This window comes from Nerophis lumbriciformis, linkage group LG10 (assembly GCF_033978685.3).
Source record: "Nerophis lumbriciformis linkage group LG10, RoL_Nlum_v2.1, whole genome shotgun sequence".
Classification (NCBI taxonomy): domain Eukaryota; kingdom Metazoa; phylum Chordata; class Actinopteri; order Syngnathiformes; family Syngnathidae; genus Nerophis; species Nerophis lumbriciformis.
In genome coordinates this window covers 16627453-16644372 of record NC_084557.2, presented here as the reverse complement: position 1 = coordinate 16644372, position 16920 = coordinate 16627453, and positions in this window count along the sequence as shown.

The following is a 16920-nucleotide window of genomic DNA, read 5'->3' as shown; positions in this document are numbered from 1 at the left end:
TAAGCAGCTTTGAAACATAAGGATCAGTCACAGTAGCTGAGGACTCTCGCGTGACAGACCATGATGAAAAGCCTAATCCCACTTTCCATGTGCACCAATACATCAGTCCTCTACACATCTCCTTCTCTGGTCCTCTTTCCCAGATACAAAGCTCTCATACACAACTCGAAAGGGATGTTTCCTTCATCAATTGTCATTATTGAGGCCATGTTCTCGGATGTCTTCAAAAAGGCACATTTCCCAACTCGGGTTTTGGAAAAAAATGTCTATCCACATTTGTGGAGTATTAAAAAATGATAAGTCCACATAGAATCACATTTAACCAACGACTGCATTTTGGCTAATCGGAAGCTTTGCGCGGCTACAGTTGACTTGGCTGCACTTTAGAACTCCTATTGAATTTTTTTTGTATTGTGCAGGCCCGCGTAAGTGCTGCTGCACGACACGAAATCAATACTTAAAAGTCAATACCTTCATTGCTAGGTGTGTCCTAATCCGATCATCAGCTCTGATACATGTCGTTCTGCAACGTGTTTACGAGTACAAAGTTGGACAGCCATTTAAAATCTATACGGCCTCTAATACAGTGGTCCCCAACCACCGGGCCACGGCCCGATACCGGTCCGTGGATCGATTGGTACCGGGCCGCACAAGAAATAAAAAAAATAAAATAAAAAAATTAAAAGAAATTTTTTTTTTTTTTTTTTTTGTTAAATCAACATAACAAACACAAGATACACTTACAATTAGTGCACCAAACCAAAAAACATCTCTCCCCAATTTACACTCATTCACACTCATTTGCACAAAAGGGTTGTTTCTTTCTGTTATTAATATTTCTGGTTCCTACATTATATATCAATATAGATCAATACAGTCTGCAGGGATACAGTCCGCAAGCACACATGATTGTATTTCTTTATGACAAAAAAACACAAAACAAACAAAAAAAGTAATAAATACCATAGTGTCATGTCTGTGTAATCATGTTTTGTTTTAAGTCATGTTTTGTTTAGTTATAGGACTCTTTAGTTTCTGTCTTTTCACTCCCTTGTCTTGTTTCCATGATTACCCCATTAGTTTCACCTGTTCAATGTTTGGACTCATTGTGCACTCTTGTCACCATAGCAACCCATTAGTTTTCACCTGTCACGTCACGCACCTGTTTCACGTTTTGAGTCACGCACCTGTTTTCGTTAATCATGTCTGTAGTATTTAAGTTCAGTGTTTTTCAGTTTGTCTTTCTGGTGACATCCTCACATTTATGCTCTGTCCATTCCTGACACTTCTTTCCATGTCCATCCTTCATGCTACTATTTTTGTCCAAGCCAAGTAAGTTTTTGTTCCATGTTTATAGTCTTTTTGGTTTCATAGTTTGTTCTCCGCCATTGTGCGCGCCTTTTGTTTACTTCCTTTTTTTTTTGTAGTTATAGTCTTTAAATAAAAATGTACTTAAATTCCCGTCTCGCCCGAGCCAACTTTCCGTTGCATCCCAGAAAAACTAAACCCCATTACCAAGTATTGACACATAGTAGTAATAGTAATTTACAAAAAGTAAACATGGTAGGGTATAGGCTACTAGGAGCTAGCAGCTACACAACAACTAAGCGCTCAACAGCGCACAAGCTAAACATAACTGTGACCTTGATTGAACAATGTTGCAGTCTAAAACACCCCATTGGTAAATATAAAGAAGTTTCATATAATTGTAATTGTACATTATTTACAGATACAAAGTCTCCAAGGTATAAGCATATTGGAACGTATTCAGTAACAAACGTGTACACATCATTCAGCTTACCGCGTCATGAGTTTACCTTTAGGAATTATTGTAGCCACAAGTTGTTGTCGACAAACAAATTACCACTTGCAACAAACACAACAATAACAAAAACTACCACCACAACAACAACAACAACAGAACAGCATCAGCTAATACAATATGTGCAAATATAATAGTAAAAGTGGTAGTAGAGAAGCAGTTAGTGACGTTGATATTAGCAGGCCGTAGATAGACTCGCCCGGCAGAGGACAAGGCACGGGAGAAGCAGGGGACAGCCAGCCCCCAGGCCAGTGAGAGACCACGCTCCCCTTGGGCAGAAAGGCAGGACGCCCCGCCCCGAGGGGCCCAGAGACTCTCCGCAACCGGACGGGAAGACTGCCCCCGCACCACCAGCAACCGGTGAAAACCAAAAAACTTTTTTGCAATGTGTTGCTGCCATTAAATTCTAAATTAATGATCATTTGCAAAAATAATTAAGTTTCTCAGTTCGAACATTAAATATCTTGTCTTTGCAGTATATTCAATTGAAGATAAGTTGAAAAGGATTTGCAAATCATTGCATTCTGTTTTTATTTACCATTTACACAACGTGCCAACTTCACTGGTTTTGGGTTTTGCTTACAGTAGCTGGGCTTAAAGGTCATATTGGTGAGTGATTTCGATTGCAGAATCAAGTGTATGTTTCACTTTCTGGCCACTGCACTCTGGAGGCTTTGACAGTATTCTAGTTAGATGATCATCGTGTGTCTGTTTTTAAATGAATCCCACAGGGCTTGCAATTTAAAGTTAAATATCCCTATGGGACCTCTGGGAAGATGCTAAATCACATCTCTCTGACACTGACAGGACAAAAGTAGAGAACACGCCACAAGAATGCATGTGAGCAGTGTGTTTTCAATTACAGATCTATCATCTTGCTTTATTTAGCTGCAGCATTGGAAAGTATGAAAGTCTTTGACCAGCAGTCAGAAAGCAGCAGACTTGCAATCGTAAGGGTTTTCATTTACAGATAAAACTGGATTTTCATGTAAAAATAGCCAGTCCATGTTCTGTATATAAAGTGCTCACAGTTATGACGCTGCAAAAAAAAGGAAGGAAGTGTGGGAATTAATCTCAGTAACAAAAATAGACAGGTCAAAATGAAACATGCAAAGAAAAATTGCAATAATGTGTGTTCTTTAGTTGGTCAAAAGCACCAATATTTTATTAACCATTCTTGATACCAACTAAATCTTATCAGGGACTCTTCAGATAGCAAAGAGCTTAATGACACAAATACAGTGCATTCGAAAAGTATTCACAGCGCCTCACTTTTTCCACATTTTGTAATGTTACTGTTATGACCTGGGCATATTCTGTGTTTAGTACTATTCTTAGTTTAGTGTTCTGTTATGTTTTTGATACTTCTTTCCTCCCTTGTTTACGTTTTCTTGTTGCTAAGCGCATTAAGTTAATCAATCAATCAATCAATCAAAGTTTACTTATATAGCCCTAAATTACAAGTGTCTCAAAGGGCTGCACAAGTTTACACACCGGCTTCTGTTTTGGTAAATAAGACTCACACCCTTTGCCCATCCTACTCACTCCCCTTTTTAGACCCGTCCCACCGTCACTTGGCTGCTGGTTCGTTGTTCGCTTCATGCGACTGTTGTCGTTTCGGGTTTGTCGGTTATACAATGCTTCGAGAATTAAGTTTTGCTACAGTTTAGATCAGGGGTAGGGAACCTATGGCTCTCGAGCCATATGTGGCTCTTTTGATGACTGCATCTGGCTCTCAGATACATCTTAGCTGACATTGCTTAACACGATAAGTAATGAATAATGCCGCTGGTAATCAGTGTTAAAAATAACGTTCAAAATATAAAACATTCTCATGCATTTTAATGGTAAGAAGTATTTTATTTATTATTGGCTAGCTTCAGAATAACAATGTTATTAAAAAGAATAAGAGACTTATTATACTCTAAAAATGTTGGTTTTACTTAAAAATGCACACAATTAGTTGTATTCATCCATCCATTTTCTACCGATTGTCCCTTTTTGGGGTCGCGGGAGGTGCTGGAGCCTATCTCAGCTGCATTCGGGCGGAAGGCGGGCAGTGACGTGCGGTGAGGTTGGTGGCTGGTGAGGCACTGACTTCATCACAGTCAGATTTACAAACATATGAACCCTAAAGAGTATCTTATTCACCATTTGATTGGCAGCATTTAACGGGTTATGTTTAAAAGCTCATACAAGCATTCTTCCCTGCTTGGCACTCAGCATCAAGGGTTGGAATTGGGGGTTAAATCACCAACAATTATTCCCGGGTGCGGCGTCGCTGCTGCCCACTGCTCCCCTCACATCCCAGGGGGTGAGCAAGGGGATGGGTCAAATGCAGAGGACAAATTTCACCACACCTAGTGTGTGTGTGTGACAATCATTGGTACTTTAACTTAACTTTAACTTTACACATACAAACTGTAGCACACAAAAAAGCACATTTAATTAAAAAAACGTTATTATGGTCTTACCTTTACTTATAAGTGCGGGAACAGTGGTGTTCGTGTTGGAGGAGTTGTGAATGAATGAAATATGAAATCCGTGCTGCAGTCTGCAGGTGTACCTTATGTTGTGTCCCTGCAGTCGTTCACGGCTCCTCCGGCGCGAGCAATGTTGTTTTTGCACTTTTTGGCTTCTTGTTAAGTGACTTTTTTTGGGGTGGATTCTTTCTTGCACGTGGAGGGTTTGGGTGTGGGCTTTGGTTGGTGTGGCGCTTGCGTCGGGGGGTGCAGTCTGCGGCGGAGGTGCATTAACCGGCACCAGGAGGCGGGATTACGCGAGCCTCACACAGTGCGTTTTCGCAGCAGTTTTATGATTGCTCAGCACAAGAAATACGTTACACACATACAGTTGTTGACATAATACACTGTACATTATATACCTCAGCTAACTAAACTATGGAAATGTATAATATAATTCATATAGCAATACAGTCTCACTGCACAGCAGGCCAGCAGTTAGCCGAGTCCGCAATCCATGGTGAGGCACAATTGAGTGACGTGCCTCAACTGGATGTCGATCACCGCACCGTCTCTTCTCAGTATTTGAACGGCAAATGTGAAAATTCAGCGATTTTGAATAAAAATAATCTAAAACTGGTGAAGTTAAATGGAAAATAACTTTATAGTATAATCACTGGATACAAATAACAATTTAATTAATTTTTTTTCTTTTTACATTTTTTTTCTTTCCATGATGGCAGGTGAGGCCCCGCCTAACCTGCCTCTAGTGACCGCACGTCACTGGCGGGGTACACCCTGGACAAGTCGCCACCTCATCGCAGGGCCAACACAGATAGACAGACAACATTCACACTCACATTCACACACTAGGGCCAATTTAGTGTTGCCAATCAACCTATCCCTAGGTGCATGTCTTTGGAGGTGGGAGGAAGCCGGAGTACCCGGAGGGAACCCACGCAGTCACGGGGAGAACATGCAAACTCCACACAGAAAGATCCCGTGCTCGGGATTTAACTCAGGACTGCCCAGGACCTTCGTATTCAGTGTTAAAAAATATTATTTGGCTCTCACGGAAATACATTTTTAAATATTTGGCTTTCATGGCTCTCTCAGAGAAAAAGGTTCCCGATTTTCAAGTTAGATTGATGCTATTACCTTTGTTTCATGATATCACCATGCTGTGACCAACAGCTCAACGTTATTTTTGCCTTATGTATTTTGGAAAAAAGTAATCATCTTACCTGCACACTGCCTGAGGTCCTACGCATCCTTTGGATTCACAAACACTTCACGATGCCAGCATACAACAGAATGGACGAGCCGTTATGTGATTTCGAGGGGACCGCTTGTTCGAATGATTGCTGGAAAGGAATCAGCGAAAGTTGAAAAACGCTCTACGCCCAACAAGGCACCCGCCAGCAATCTGTCCAGCGAGACCGCCACCTCCTGCAAGGTCTCTGCTGCCAGTCTCCTCTCCGCCTTTGCCTCCAGCCCAGCTGCCTTATCGAGCTTCAGCCCAGCAGCCTGCCCGTCCCCTCATCACCACGAATGTGACCAGTCCATGCCCAGGACTTACGCATGGACCACAACGGCTGCTGAAGATTTGTTCATGCTCACGTTCACCTCTTTGTCGCTCACGGATGTAGTCCGCCTCGCCAGTGGCAGGTGTTGTTTGATTCGCCGCCGCAACCTGACTTGTCCCCGCTGGATTCGAGGACACCTGGCCTGGCGACCAGCCGCCAACACCTACCGCCACCCTCTCGTGATTTCGGACTTGTTTTGTTCTGGTTTTGGACGTCTGCAATCCGTTCTTTGAAAGGGGGGTACTGTTATGACCTGTCACGACAGGTCATATTCTGTGTTTGTGTTTAGTATTATTCTCTCCCTCGTTTAGTGTTCTGTCATGTTCTCGATGCTCCTCTCCTCCTTTGTTTATGCTTTCTTGTTACTTCCGTCCACCTCCAAAGACATGCACCTGGGGATAGGTTGATTGGCAACACTAAATTGGCCCTAGTGTGTGAATGTGAGTGTGAATGTTGTCTGTCTATCTGTGTTTTTTGTCCTCAAAATTCAATACCCCATAATGACAATGTGATTTTTATTTTATTTTTTATTTCATGAATTTTAAAAAATTTCAAAAGTATTCACAGCCTTTGCCCAATACTTTGTTGATGCACCTTTGGCAGAAATTACATCCTCAAGTATTTATCTTTGGGCAGTTTCGCCCATTCTTCTTTGCCCATTCCTCTTTGCAGCGCCTCTCAAGTGCCATCAGCTTGGATGGGAAGTGTTGGGTTTCATCCAGAATGTCTCTGTACATTGCTGTATTCATCTTAGTCTAGTCAGGGAGGTGACCAAGAACCAGATGGTCACTCTGTCAGAGCTACAGCATTCCTCTGTGGAGAGAGGAGAACCTTCCAGAAGGACAACCATATCTGCAGCAATCCACCAATCAGGCCTGTATGGTAGAGTCAATCAATCAATCAACCAATGTTTATTTATATAGCCCTAAATCACAAGTGTCTCAAAGGGCTGCACAAGTGGTACAGAGCCCACATAAGGGCAAGGAAAAACTCACCCCAGTGGGACGTCGATGTGAATGACTATGAAAAACCTTGGAGAGGACCGCATATGTGGGTAACCCCGCCCCTCTAGGGAAGACCGAAAGCAATGGATGTTGAGTGGGTCTGACATAGTACTGTGAAAGTCCAGTCCATAGTGGATCTAACATATTAGTGAAAGTCCAGTCCATAGTGGGGCCAGCAGGAAACCATTCCGAGTGGAGACGGGTCAGCAGCGCAGAGATGTCCCCAACCGATGCACAGGCGAGCGGTCCACCCCAGGTCCCGACTCTTGACAGCCAGCACTTCATCCATGGCCACCGGACCTGTGTGTCTCCCTCTCCACAAGGAAGAGGGGGGCAGAGGAGAAAAGAAAAGAAACGGCAGACCAACTGGTCTAAAAAGGGGGTCTATTTAAAGGCTAGAGTATACAAATGAGTTTTAAGATGGGACTTAAATGCTTCTACTGAGGTAACATCTCTAACTGTTACCGGGAGGGCATTCCATAATACTGGAGCCCGAATAGAAAACGCTCTATAGCCCACAGACTTTATTTGGGCTCTGGGAATCACTAATAAGCCGGAGTTCTTTGAACGCAGATTGATACAATACAATCGGCAAGATAGGATGGAGCTAGACCGTGTAGTATTTTATACGTAAGTAGTAAAACCTTAAAGTCACATCTTAAGTGCACAGGAAGCCAGTGCAGGTGAGCCAGTATAGGCGTAATATGATCTAACTTTCTTGTGTGGCCAGACGGAAGTCATTTTTTGGTAAAGAGTTTGCCAAAATGCACCTGAAAGACTCTCAGACCATGAGAAACAAAGTTTTATGGTCTGATGAGACAAAGATTGAACTCTTTGGCGTGAATGCCAGGTATCATGTTTGGGGAAAACCAGGCCAATAGCATCCCTACTGTGAAGCATGGTGGTGGCAGCATCATGCTATGGGGTTGTTTTTCCACTGGGAGGCGAGTCAGGATAGAGGGAAATATGACTTCAGCAATGTACAGAGACATCCTGGATGAAAACCAACACTTTCCATCCAACCCGATGAAGCTTGATAGGTACTGCAAAGAGGAATGGGCGAAACCGCCCAAAGATAGGTGTGCCAAGCTACAAATGTAGTAAAAGGTGTGTGCTTTTTTTTGTTTTAATAAATTAGCAACATTTTAAATAAAAAAATGTCATATTGTCATTGTGAGGTATTGTCTGTAGAATTATGAAGACAAACATTTTTTTGTTCCATTTTGGTATCATGCTGTAACATAACAAAATGTGGAAAAATGATAGTGCCGTGAATACTTTCCAGATGCACTGTACATCATGTATAATTAATACTGAATAATTGCCCTTTTTGTGCTTTTTCTACCTCTTTCAAACTGATTATCACTTGACAATGGTAGGGTTTCACTTTGACCGTGGGTCATATCTGGTAAAGTGGCCTCCCTGCGACACACTCGCTACTCTGGCGGCTGACAAATACGCTTTCAGTCCCGCTTTCTTTTCTGAAAAATTTGTGCGAGCAGAGCACGGAAAAAGATCTTCAGAGGAAAGAAGGAGGTGATTTGTGGAGGGATATTTCTGTCCATGGCTTCTGCTCCTCTCATTTTCTCCTCATTACCAAGATGCCTATTGTCAGACCTCATGCATGATGTTCTCAGATAAGATGCAAAAAGCAGACAAAAAAGGACAGCTGTAGTTTTGATTGCTATTTCATTATGTTTATTTTTGTTTACATTTTTTGTCACGGTTCCACTGCTTGACTGAGGTGTTCCAATTTCACTCACTTTCATTTTCAGGCCGGTGACATGGTGAAGCTTTTATATTATGCTATTTAGACACAAAAAATGTCTTAATTGTCAACAACTACACTGCAAAAAGTCAGTGTTCAAAAACAAAAACAAAAAATACAAAAATTAGGGGTATTTTATTTGAACTAAGCAAAATTATCTGCCAATAGAACAAGAAACTTCGGCTTGTCAAGACTTTCCAAAACAAGTAAAATTAGCTAACCTCAATGAACTCAAAAATACCTTAAAATAAGTATATTCTCACTAATAACAAGTGCACTTTTCTTGGTAGAAAAAAAAGAGACCTTTTTGCTCAATATGTTGAAAAATATTCTTAAATGAAGTAAATGCTAGTGCCATTATCTTGACATAATGATATGCGCTCGGCATCATGATTTTTTTTTTCATGCTTGAAGTAAGAAATTATTACTTTAAAAAAGCAGTTTTATACTTGTGAGTGTTGATGACACAGGTTTGCATCAGTTGATATTCTAGTTTCAAGCATGTTTTACTCAATATAGGTCATCAAATCTCAGCAACAAGCTGTAATATCTTACTGCGATAATTTAGGACCAAAACACTTAAAACAAGTAAAACACTCTAACATAAAATCTGCTTAGTGAGAAGAATTATCTTCTCAGACAGAAAATAAGCAAATATCACCCTTATTTGAGATATTTAATCTTACTTAGATTTCAGTTTTTGCAGTGTAAAAGTAACAATTTTACCACTACAAGTACACACATTTAGACTGACATAGTTCAGTTTCTTGGTCCCTAGAAATCAGTTCTGTAATTTTTAATGTAACATTTAAAAATGAGCTGATTATGATAGCTGTGCTGTCCAGTTATATCTTCTTTTCTTGTTACATTTCTGAGACTCATTTGCAAGTACTACTTTGCTTGCAATTGCAATCCAAAACTCTTTCTCGTGCTGTGAAAACATTCAGTTCTCGTCCCAAATAAAAGTAGTTTCCTAAATGGCTTCTATAAAGCAAGCACAATGAATGAATTAATGAATGAAGAATTGGTGCACAGAGGCGTGGTTTGCAAACACATTTGGACCTATCTGAGAGTTTGTAAATTGAAAAGTTCACAAAAAGAGGGGTTCGTAAATCTAGGTTCCAATGTACTGGTCTAGGAGTTGTTGAAACGCCATGTAAAAATCGCTTATGCTAATCAATAGCATGTATATGGCAAACCCAATGTAAGTTAGCATCAAATTTGGGCGCTTTGAGTCCACTCTGAATGCTGCTTGACTGATTGTTTCCTCGCCAAGTGTTTGAGCAGATATGTTCAACCACACATGACGCCACGAGCAATAAAAAGTATTGAAATATGGCACCGTTGGATTTTACGTGTATTGATACTCCGTAGTACTGCCGGGATTCGGTTTGTACCTTTAAGAGTACCAAATTCATAACCCAGCTATACCGACAGGGTCGAATACGCAGCAAACTCCAAATGATCCACACTGCAAACACAATAAACAAATGCAAAATAAAAAATTATCAAGATATACATTTCTAATTAAAAGTTCTGCACTCCTATAAATGCTGCAAAAACAAATACAGAAGAAAAATGGTGCACCTTTTAAAAACATACACACACCCCAAAAGCAACTGCTTGAGAAAAAGCAGCAAATATTTTCTTCAATCAATCAATCAATCAATGTTTACTTATATAGCCCTAAATCACGAATGTCTGAAAGGGCTGCACAAGCCACAACGACATCCTCGGCTCATATCCCACATCAGGGCAAGGAAAAACTCAACCCAATGGGACAATGAGAAACCTTGGAGAGGACCGCAGATGTGGGGACCCACCCCCTAGGACGACCGATGCAATGGACGTCGAGTGGATCTAGCATAATATTGTGAGAGTCCAGTCCATAGTGGATCTAACATAATAGTGAGAGTCCAGTCCATAGTGGATCTAACATAATAGTGAGAGTCCGGTCCATAGTGGATCTAACATAATAGTGAGAGTCCGGTCCATAGTGGATCTAACATAATAGTGAGAGTCCAGTCCATAGTGGATCTAACATAATAGTGAGAGTCCAGTCCATCGTGGATCTAACATAATAGTGAGAGTCCAGTCCATAGTGGATCTAACATAATAGTGAGAGTCCAGTCCATAGTGGATCTAATATAACAGTGAGAGTCTAGTCTATAGTGGATCTAACATAATAGTGAGAGTCCAGTCTATAGTGGATCTAACATAATAGTGAGAGTCCAGTCCATAGTGGATCTAACATAATAGTGAGAGTCCGGTCCATAGTGGATCTAACATAATAGTGAGAGTCCGGTCCATAGTGGATCTAACATAATAGTGAGAGTCCGGTCCATAGTGGATCTAACATAATAGTGAAAGTCCAGTCCATAGTGGATCTAATATAACAGTGAGAGTCTAGTCTATAGTGGATCTAACATAATAGTGAGAGTCCAGTCCATAGTGGATCTAACATAATAGTGGGAGTCCAGTCTATAGTGGATCTAACATAATAGTGAGAGTCCAGTCCATAGTGGATCTAACATAATAGTGAGAGTCCGGTCCATAGTGGATCTAACATAATAGTGAGAGTCCGGTCCATAGTGGATCTAACATAATAGTGAGAGTCCGGTCCATAGTGGATCTAACATAATAGTGAAAGTCCAGTCCATAGTGGATCTAATATAACAGTGAGAGTCTAGTCTATAGTGGATCTAACATAATAGTGAGAGTCCAGTCCATAGTGGATCTAACATAATAGTGGGAGTCCAGTCCATAGTGGATCTAACATAATAGTGAGAGTCCAGTCCATAGTGGATCTAACATAATAGTGAGAGTCCAGTCTATAGTGGATCTAACATAATAGTGAGAGTCCAGTCCATAGTGGATCTAACATAATAGTGAGAGTCCAGTCCAAAGTGGATCTAACATAATAGTGAGAGTCCAGTCCATAGTGGATCTAATATAACAGTGAGAGTCTAGTCTACTGTGGATCTAACATAATAGTGAGAGTCCAGTCTATAGTGGATCTAACATAATAGTAAGAGTCCAGTCCATAGTGGATCTAACATAATAGTGAGAGTCCAGTCTATAGTGGATCTAACATAATAGTAAGAGTCCAGTCCATAGTGGATCTAACATAATAGTGAGAGTCCAGTCTATAGTGGGGCCAGCAGGAGACCATTCCGAACAGAGACAAGTCAGCAGCGCAGAGATGATCCCAACCGATGCACAGGCGAGCGGTCCACCCCGGGTCCCGACTTTAGACAGCCAGTGCTTTATCTGTGGCCGCCGAACCTGTGCCACCTCCCCCCCTCCACAAGGGAGAGGGGGGGCAGAGTATTCTTCTGCCAACATTTGTCTAGATATCGTGCTCATGTCTTCAAAGAGGAATATTCCCATTAACAATGCTAACTTGCAGCGTTTCTATCATGCAGTTGTTTTTGGCATTTGCAACTTTTTTTTTCTTTTTTTTATTTGTACTATCTCGCAGGATTGATTTGATTGCGCTAGGGTTTATTTGAACTATTACCCCTTCTACGTGTTAAGTTTGAAGCTCGGCGTTGTCGGCGTGATCCCAGGATGCAGAGACTGCTTCGGTAAGCGGTTTCAGAGTTTGACAGGAGATTTGACAAACCATTTTTGTCAGGGATGCGGTTTGTTCTGGATTTGGATAGAGAATCAAAATAGTTTGTATAATGCCGATTCAATCAAAGAATAACCGGGCGCATGAGATTAAGTTTGACAGCAAACTTAATCCAGACCGTTCACCGTTGGGTCAGCGATGACATAATAAAATAGTTGACTTTATACATCACTCTGCAAACCTCTGTTTGCATGATAATCTTCAGCTTGCCATTCTCCCAAGGTGACACACAAACATTAAACAACCTGCTATACTATATAATAATATCATATTGGCACAATACCTTTAAAACATATTTTCTCATATGTGTGTTAATTTACGTAGCAAACAAAAATCCTGACTGAGGAGGCTTTCTGATTAGCAACCAGGGACAGGTGTGCCTCATAATTACCAATCAAGGACAGGTGAGGGAGCCAGCCAATGCTCATGGTGCGTTCCATTTTGTACTGGGATGTCGGAATTTCTGCGTTCCGAGTCGGAATTTCAACTGGAACGCCCCTCGAGGTGGAAAGTCGGAGCATTCTCACCTCTCCTGAGTTCGTTTCAAAGGTGGCTGCTCTGGATGTAAACAATGATATCCGCTTCGTTTATATCTGTTAGTAGCACTTCACAGTAAATCATCTATATCCAATGCATCGTTGTACGTTTATATATGGTAACCGTATGTCACCGTAGCGTAAACTACATTTATACACGCTGTTCTTCACGAGCAATAGCTTTTGTGTTTTCTCTTTCGCCGTGTTTGAAAGTTAAAGAAAGAGTGCATATTTTCCCATAAGTTGTTTATATTCAGTCAAGGCAAACGCAAATATCGCTTTTGTGGATGTGGCCATCTGGATTTCCAACTTCGTAACTGGAACGTTCTCAACTCGGCAGTGATATCTTCCCCAGCTCCGACCTCCAATTTCCCAGGTAAATGGAACGCAGCATCAGACAAAGGGAGAATTGGTGGTAAATGGAGGCAGAGAGGAGGTAGAAACAAAAATAAGAGTCCAAGACAGACATATTTTTTTTGTTTTTCATGCATTTTGAATTTGGAAGTTGCGGTGCATTTGAAAAAAATAAAAAAATAGGGTTTTATATATATATATATATATATAGCGAGAGAGAGAGAGAGAGAGAGAGAGAGAGATATGCATGTATATGTATATATATATATATATATATATATATATATATATATATATATATATATATATATATATATATATATATATATATACATAGATATATATATGTATGTATATACTGTATATCTATAGATAGATATATATCTATATATATCTATATATATATATATATATATACATATATATATACATACATATATATAGATAGATAGATAGATATACATATAGATATATATATGTATATATGTAGATATAGATATATATGTATATATATATATCTATAGATGCATATGTATATATATAGATATAGATACATATGTATCTATATATATATTTATATGTATAGATACATATGTATATATATATGCATGTATATATATGTATATATGAATATATATATATGTATATATGAATATATATATGCATGTATATGTTAGTATATATACATATACATATGTATATGCATGTATATGTATATATGTATGTATGTGTATATATGATTGCATGTATATGTATATTTGTATGTATATGTGTATATATACACACATATACATGCATATATATATATATATATATATATATATATACATATATATATATATATATATATATATATGCATGTATATGTGTAAATATATATATTGTTGTTGTTTATGTATATATATATATATGTGTTTATATATATATATATATATATATATATATGCATGTATATGTGTAAATATATATATTGTTGTCGTTTATGTGTATATATATATATATATATATATATATATATTTATATATATATATGTATGCATGTAAATTTATATATATATATATATATATATATATATATATATATATATATATATATATATATATATATATATATATATATATATGTATACATATATATATATATATATAGATGTTTTGTTGTTGTTGTTCATATATATATATATATATATATATATATATATATATATATATATATATGTATATATATATATATATATATATATATATATATATATATATATATGTATATATATATATATATATATATATATATATATATATTTAGAGATCTTTTAGTACTGGTATATGCAGACTGTTGGCTTAGACAGACAGAGACCCCATCAAAAAAGTAGAAAAGTTAGCCAATAATAACACAGAAGGAAGACTGCTTGTCGAGCCGCTAAGAAATATATATATTTTTTTAGATATCAGTTTTTATTTTAGTAATATTAAAAAAAATATTTTTTTAAAAAAAGGATTCCATTTGTCTTTGATTTGGTCTTTAAAAAATATTTTCCCTAAACGTGTCTTAAAAAACATGATATATCTTAGCCTCCTTGGCTTCCATTCACAAAGATCAATAGACGTTTCTTCACCTTGACTCCAACACTCCTGCAGCCATGAGTTGTAAAAGTCTGATAAGTATCATAAAATGCACACTTAGCAGAGTATCATCGCTGTTCATCACGAGACCTTCAGATGAGCCGAGTGCTGATGTTGTGGAGTAAGAAAAAAAATATCTACACGAGATGCATTCACATTATGACACTGCACTGTCGGACAGAAAAGTCTTCCAGATGTTCCTCTCGTGTACCTCGCGTGACTCTTCCCGATCTCAGAGGTTTTTATGGTCTTTCCACTGCCTTCCACTGGTTTCTGTGAGGTTTAGATGCGTGCTTGGATATGATCATGGGTGTCTTGAGGTAAGGGACACGAGCCATAACCTAACAAACATAATTCTTCAACTTCAGCATACACATAAAACATGAAAGATCTAACCCAAGAGCCATGCAGTGGTACCTCTCTTTTCAGAAATATATAAAAAGATGTCTTGGTTTTCATACACTGTCTTGGTTTCGGTAAGGTTAGCCTGGTTCAAGCCTGTTGCCACATGGTCATGGCCAGGGGCCTCATGTATTAAGACTTGTGTGGATTTCCTACAAAAAAATGGTGTACGCTCAAATCCAGAAAATGTATGCACAAAAAAATTCAGATGTACAAAACCCAAAACCAGTGACGTTGGCACGTTGTTTAATCGAAAATAAAAACAGAATACAATGATTTGCAAATCCTTTTCAACCTATATTCAATTGAATAGACTGCAAAGACAAGATACTTAACGTTCGAACTGGAAAACTTTGTTATGTTTTGCAAATATTAGCTCATTTGGAATTTGATGCCTGCAACTTGTTTCAAAAAAGCTGGCACAAGTGGCAAAAAAGACTGAGAAAGTTGAGGAATACTCATCAAACACTTATTTGGAACATCCCACAGGTGAACAGGCTAATTGGGATCAGGTGGGTGCCATGATTGGGTATAAAAGCAGCTTCCATGAAATGCTCAGTCATTCACAAACAAGGATGGGGCGAGGGTCACCACTTTGAACAAATGTGTGAGCAAATTGTCAAACAGTTTAAGAACAACATTTCTCAACGAGCTATTGCAAGGAATTTGGGGATTTCACCATCTATGGTCCGTAATATCATCAAAAGGTTCAGAGAATCTGGAGAAATCACTGCACGTAAGCGATATTACGGACCTTTGATCACTCAGGCGGTACTGCATCAAAAATCGACATCAGTGTGTAAAGGATATCACCACATGGGCTCAGGAACACTTCAGAAAACCACTGTCAGTAACTACAGTTTGTCGCTACATCTGCAAGTGCAAGTTAAAACTCTACTATGCAAGCAAAAGGCATTTATCAACAACACCCAGAAACGCAGCCGGCTTTGCTGGGCCCGAGCTCATCTAAGATGGACTGATGCAAAGTAGAAAGGTGTTCTGTGATCTGACGAGTCCACATTTCAAATTGTTTTTGGAAACTGTGGACGTCGTGTCTTCTGGAACAACGAGGAAAAGAACCATCTGGATTGTTATAGGCGCAAAGTTCAAAAGCCAGCATCTGTGATGGTATGGTGGTGAATTAGTGCCCAAGGCATGGGTAACTTACACATCTGTGAAGGCACCATTAATGCTGAAAGGTTCATACAGGCTTTGGAATTACATATGTTGCCATCCAAGCAACGTTATTATGGACGCCCCTGCTTATTTCAGCGAGACAATGCCAAGCCACGTGTTACAACAGTGTGGCTTCATCGTAAAAGAGTGCGGGTACTAGACTGGCCTGCCTGTAGTCCAGACCTGTCTCCCATTGAAAATGTTTGCCGCAATACGAAGCCTAAAATACAACAACGGAGACCCTGGACTGTTGAAGAACTTAAGCTGTACATCAAGCAAGAATGGGAAATAATTCCACCTGAAAAGTTTCAAAAATGTGTCTCCTCAGTTCCCAAACGTTTACTGAGTGTTGTTTAAAGGAAAGGCCATGTAACACAGTGGTATAAATGCCCCAGTGCCAACTTTTTTTGCAATGTGTTGCTGCCATTAAATTCTAAGTTAATGATTATTTTCAAAAAAAGATTCAGTTTCTCAGTTCGAACATTAAATATCTTGTCTTTGCAGTCTATTCAACTGAATGTAAGTTGAATAAGATTTGCAAATCATTGTATTC